The sequence below is a fragment of the Arvicola amphibius genome, chromosome 10 (assembly GCF_903992535.2).
Source record: "Arvicola amphibius chromosome 10, mArvAmp1.2, whole genome shotgun sequence".
Lineage (NCBI taxonomy): Eukaryota > Metazoa > Chordata > Mammalia > Rodentia > Cricetidae > Arvicola > Arvicola amphibius.
The window spans coordinates 2,529,921-2,535,920 of NC_052056.1; positions in this window are offsets into that span (position 1 = coordinate 2,529,921).

Here is a 6,000-nt window from a genome sequence, read left to right on the forward strand (position 1 = left end):
CACTGTTGAAAATACGGATTATTTAAGGTAGAAACATCAACAAGGCTCCCCGTGCGTCAATTGTATTGCTGAGGGTTTGGGGTAGGAACTTTCCATATGCAGAGGGAACTTGTGTACACGGCCTTGTTTCCGTTTGTTAGGGACATTTCTCATTTTCATTTTTCTACCCTGTTATTAGTTAAGTACCATCTGCTTTTTCATTATAATGAAGCTGTAATGGATGTGATGTTGACCGCCCGGATGTGACCCCAGGCCAGAGCTGTTAGCCATGGCGTGCAGCTTTGAAGCAAAGCTGAGTGGAGACTTTCCGACCCGGGTTTTTCTCTGTGAAATGCAGACTTGATGGATTTTACTTTTGGGCTGTTCTGCACAGAAAATCAAATTAGCTACTTTTGGTGAAAATGCTAAAATCTCTGATTCCTAACAAAATGTGTGGAGTGCTGGCAGTAAAGAGGGTCAAATTCAGATCCATTAGCAAGTAACTGTGCCCGCTCCCCATTTCTTGTGGTGTTGGGTATGAACCCAGGGTCTCCCACAGAAAATGCTTGGCCACTGAGTCTCTCCCCCCCTCTCTCCCCTCTCATATATGCACATAGAAAGATTTATTTATTCAGTGTGTATGAATGTTTTGCTTGAATGCATGTCTGTGTGTCATGTAAGTACCTGGTGACCATGGGGATCAGAAAGGTCTAACAGATCCTCTGAAACTGGACTTACAGACACTTGTGGGCCACCAGATGGGTTCTGGGAATTGAACCTGGGTCCTCTGCAAGAGCAACCAGTGCTCTTAACTGCTGAGCCATCTCTCCAGCTGTGGTGGTTTGAATGGTTCCCACAGATTCATGTGTTTGAATGTTTGGCCCATAGGAGTGTCACTATTAGGAGGTGTGGTCTTTTTGGAGTAGGTGTGGCCTTGTTGGAGGAAGGGTGTCACTGTGGGGGCAGGCTTTGAGGTCTCCTGTGCTTAAACTATGCCTAGCTTGTGATACACAGTCACTTTTGCTGCCTGTGGATCAAGACTCTCAGTTCCTTCTCCAGCACCATGTCTGTCTGCATGCTGCCATGTTCTGCCATGATGATAATGAACTAAATCTTTAACATTGTAAACCAGCCCCAATTAAGTGTTTTACTTAATAAAAGTTGCCATGGTCATGGTGTCTTGTCTCTTCACAGCATTGGAACAAAGACACCTGTCTACCATCCCTTGTTTTTCCCTTATGTGTGTGTATGCCTTATGTGTGTGTATGCACATGTATGTGTGCCGTGTATGTGTGCACATGTGTATATGAGGCCCGAGGTCAACATCAGGTATCTTTCTTCAATCAGCCTCTCATTTTATCTTAACTCCAAACAGCTTCACTTTCTGCGGTGCCAGGTTTAAGATGACCACGTATGAATTTCAGGGACCATTCAGTTTATGCCATCTTGTACAGCGTCAGATTCGGAGTTGATAATTGTGGTGTCTGTTGACTGAATGCCTTCTCTTGAGACAAGGTCTCACGATTTTCACATTGTCCTTGCACCTGTTACGTAACCAAGGACAACTCTGAACTCCTGGGCTTTGTGTCTCCATCTCAGAGTGCAGGGATTACATGTATGTGTTACCACATTTGGCTTATGTGATACCCGGGATCAAACTCGGGGCCTTGGGGTTGCTAGGTGAGCACTCTTCCTACTGATCCACATCTCCAGTCCCTGTCACTGAATGTTTTAGTTACTTTTTGTGTTGCTGTAACCAAATTCCTTGGTTACCACTTGAAGACAATGTAGCAAGACTTCTTGGCTCATGGTTCCGCAAATGGTCACTGGGCTGGGTCTCTGTGAGGCAGGAACCTGGTGGTGGGACCACCTGCTGAAGGTCGTTTATCTCATGGTGCCAAACAGCAAATGGAAGGGGAAGGGCGGGACCAGGTGTAAACTTAAAGCACACCCCAGCAACCTCCCTCCTCCACTCAGAACTCCTCAGATTTGCATCAGCTCCTGTGTGGCACCAACGCTGATACTTGCTTTCTCCTCCAAGGAGAACACAGGAAGTGGCCCCATCATCTCTGTATTGGTTACTTTTCTTAGTCCCGTGAGCAAAGCAACTTAAGGAAGGGAGGAATTATTCCCCTTGCAGTTTCAAGGTTCAGTCTATCATGGCAGGAAAACCATGGCCGCCCTGGCTCGAGGCAGCTGGTCATGTTGCATCCAAAGTCAGGAAGCAGAGAGGGTTGAATGCTGGTGTTCAGCTTGGCTTCTCTTTTTGATTGTGTCTGAGACCTGAGCCCATGGGATGTTGCCTACATTAAGGTGGCTCTTCCCACCTCAGTGAATTTAGCCTAGAAACTCCTCACAGATACATCCAGAAGTGCTTCCAGGGTGACCCTAGGTCATGTCAACCAGACAACATCAGCCAGCATCACACCAGGACACAGAGATCCAAACACTGCACTGACCGTTGCTGTGGGACAATGGTCTTTTATCCTGTCACTTGTATTATTTTTAATAAAATGCTGATTGGCCAGTAACCAGGTAGGAAGTATAGGCGGGGTGACCAGGCAGAAAGAAGAGGCGGGGCAATAAGAATTCTGGGAAGAGGGAAGTTTCAGTCTGCAGTTTTGACCCAGGCACAGAGGAAGCAAGATGTGTGACTGCCTTGCCAAAAAAGGTACCAAGCCACATGGCTAACGTAGACAAAAATTATGGCCTAATACAAGTTATAAGAATTAGTTAATAAGAAGAGCCTGAGATACTGGGCCAATCAGTTTATAATTGGTGTAGACTTCTGTGTGATTATTTAAGACTGAATGACTGCAGGACAGGGCGAGACAGAAACCCGGGCAACAGACCATCACACGAGGATACACAGATCCAAACACCATTCGACTGAGAATAAAACATACTCAAGGTGTTCCCAAGTAACCAGACAGAGGAGACATCCTCACAATCACCCCTTCACTCAACATGCTGAACCCCATCAGACTATAGAAGGCCTGGGGCCGAGCAGCCCACCCTGGCCACTCCATGTGGGCCCGGCCAGGTGCTATTTTCCAGTTTCTCAGATTCTGTTCACACTCCTGCCTGCACATCAGAAGTGCATGAGGGTCTCTTAAAAATATTCCTGGGCAGAGCGCACCGCTCAGACCACTACGTCAGAGTCTGAAGGGCCCGGACTAGAATTTTATGAGTTAGATCCTGGAGCACAGCCAGGTTGCTGATTGCAGAGGTACGCTGAGTTCTAGAATCCTCTCTGCTCCAGGCACCCTGCCTTCCAGATGTACCTCATCTTGGCTCCATGTACCTAGAATTTTGGGCATCTCTGTAGTCACTGAAGTGTAGCTTTCTTCAGGATCACCTCTCAAAGAACCAGGAACTGGGGGTACAGAGTTCACGGATGTATTCAGCAGCATTGTGGAAGGATCCGGCTCTTGCAGCCCTGGGCTGCCATATTCTGTGCCAGCATCATCTGGTTTCAATATCCCCTCCACTTCCTCTCTGCTGCATCTCTCTTTCCTGTCTCTCTCATCAAGACATTGGGCTTAGAGTCCAGCTCCATGGGAATAACAGCTAGTGTTCCTAATCTTAACCTTTGGTCCAAACAAAGTCATATTCTGGGGTCCAGCACAGATACATTTTGGGTAAGGGACACTAACTTATTCTGCTCAGAAAAGGCCTTCAAAACTGCACCCAGATGAGAATCCTTGGGGTCCAGGTTCTGGTGCGGTGAGTTTGCAGTTTTTGGTGGTTCTAAGGGTGCCCTGCCGTGACGCCAAAGCCCAGTTCCATCAGAGGGAGGAGTCCATGGTCATGTCCAGCTTTCTATTCTGGTCCGGTCTACGGGGCTGTGTATCTTTTTCAGTACATAAAACCTAGGAGAGAGCTGTTTTGGCTCGGCAGTGCCCTGGTCTCGATGCTGGTGTGTTATTTCTGGCTTCTCCACACATGGACAGCTGTAAAGCTCCACAGGCCATGCTTGTCACCCCTCAGTAACCTGAGTCTCCGGGGTTCACAGGTCTGGAACAAAAGTCTTCAGTCCTTGGGGGTGGTGAAGTTTTTTCTCCTGAGAAGTTGTGAAGCCAGTTTTGTGGGGTTAGTTGGCTAGGATTCCAGTGGAGGGCTTTTGATCCACAAAGGGCTCATTCAGCCATCCCCTTTAGTCTTAATGAATTTCAGACTGTAGATGGCAGAGCCCTGGGGCTAGAGACCCCCTCTCTGGTTTCTATTCTGCTGCAGGCTGGACCCCTTGCCGTGGTTCCCTTGGCAGAGACTCCCAGTATCAGATCCACCTTTGTGATCCTGGCTTAGGTTTCTTTGCTGTTGAACAGAATTAGAAAAAACATGAGCTTCAGGTAGATGACCCCTTGGAACCGAGTTCCTAAGGCCACACTTTGGGCTTTGGTTTGCTTTTGGGGCAAAGGGGTAGATGGAGACCATTCTGAAGTACTACACAGGGCTAGCAATTCAATTCTCTCTCTCTCTCTCTCTCTCTCTCTCTCTCTCTCTCTCTCTCTCAGCTTTTTTTGAGACAGAGTTTCTCCATGTAGCTTTGGGGCCTGTCCTGGGTAACCCAGGCTGGCCTCTAACTCACAGAGATCCACCTGCCTCTGCTTCCCAAGTGCTGGAATTAAAGTTGTGTGCTACCACCGCCTGACAACAATTCAATTCTTTGTGTTTTTGGAAAGATATTAAAGTAACCCTCTCATTTCTCTTTTTAAATCCTTTTTCTTTAATATCCAGGAGTGATGATGCACACCATTAATCCCAGCACTTGGGAGGCAGAGGCAGGCGGATTTCTGAGTTTGAGACCAGCCTGGTCTACAGAGTGAGTTCCACCATAGTCAGAGCTACACAGAGAAATCCTGCCTCAAAAAAAATCAAACAAAACTAAATAAAGGGACAAATGAAGAAACAAAATACCCCCCCCCCCCTTTTGAGCTAGGTATGCTATGTAGCCCAGGTTGACTTCAACTTCCTTGGTTTGCTGCCTCTGCCTCCCAGGGGCTGAGGTCACAGACAAGAGTCTCCTTTCTCCATTCCCCTCTCATTGCTTTCTTCTCCAGAACTGCTTTGCAAGAGCTCCCTCTGGTCACAACCCAAACCCTCTCTTCTTTTCCCTTTGACTCTTCAGCCCTCAGGCAGCATCCTCTTGGGATGGTGGGAAAGGGAGGAGTTGGCTGTGCTGAGTCTGAGGCAGAGTCTCCTGACCTGAGCCAGAGGAAGAGTGTCTGTCCCTGCAGGTTAATGCTTCTATTTCTGTTAGTGAGAAGAGAAGAAGGCATTGAACTCGGGGCTGTGGAGCCTGAACCTTCTCTCCCTGTACAGAAGTGGGTTTGGAGAACTTCCCTGGGGCAGGACAGTCGCGGAACTTGGCTTCCAGGGGGCTCGACTGTCTCCTGTCTTTGCGAAGAACCTAAGATCTCACTCTGAGTGCTGGGCCAGTGAGCGACTGACCACCCCAAGAGCTACTCCTCAGCCGTGTGGAGACGTGATACCTGGACCTTTGAGGAAACTCTTCTGTAGAGAAACCAGAGGGAGTGGAAGTATAGCAGGGGGTGGGACCTGGGGAGGTAGGCCCTGCAAGCATGAACGACCGGGTTCAGTTAGAATCCATGTAAAATATCCAGGTGTGGTGACATTTGCTGGTAATCCCAGCCTTGGGAAGGGAGAGAAAGGATCCCTGGGTCTACTTAGCCCAATTGGTAAGCCCTTTGTCTCAGTGAGATACTCTGTCTCAAAGAAAGCAAAATGGATGGTGATCAAGTATTGACATCAGAGTTTGACCTGTCACTGGTGTGGGACCATGGTCTGTATTCTGTCAATTATATTTTAAATAAACGCTGATTGGTCAGTAGCCAGGCAGGAAGTATAGGCAGGACAACCAGATAGGAAGAAGAGGCAGGTCAAGGAGAACAGGAGTATGCTGGGAAGAAGGAAGCTTTTTCTGCAGTTGTGAGCCCACCAAAGAAGAAGTAAGATGTGACTGCCTCGCTGAAAAAGGTACTGAGCCATGTGTCTAGC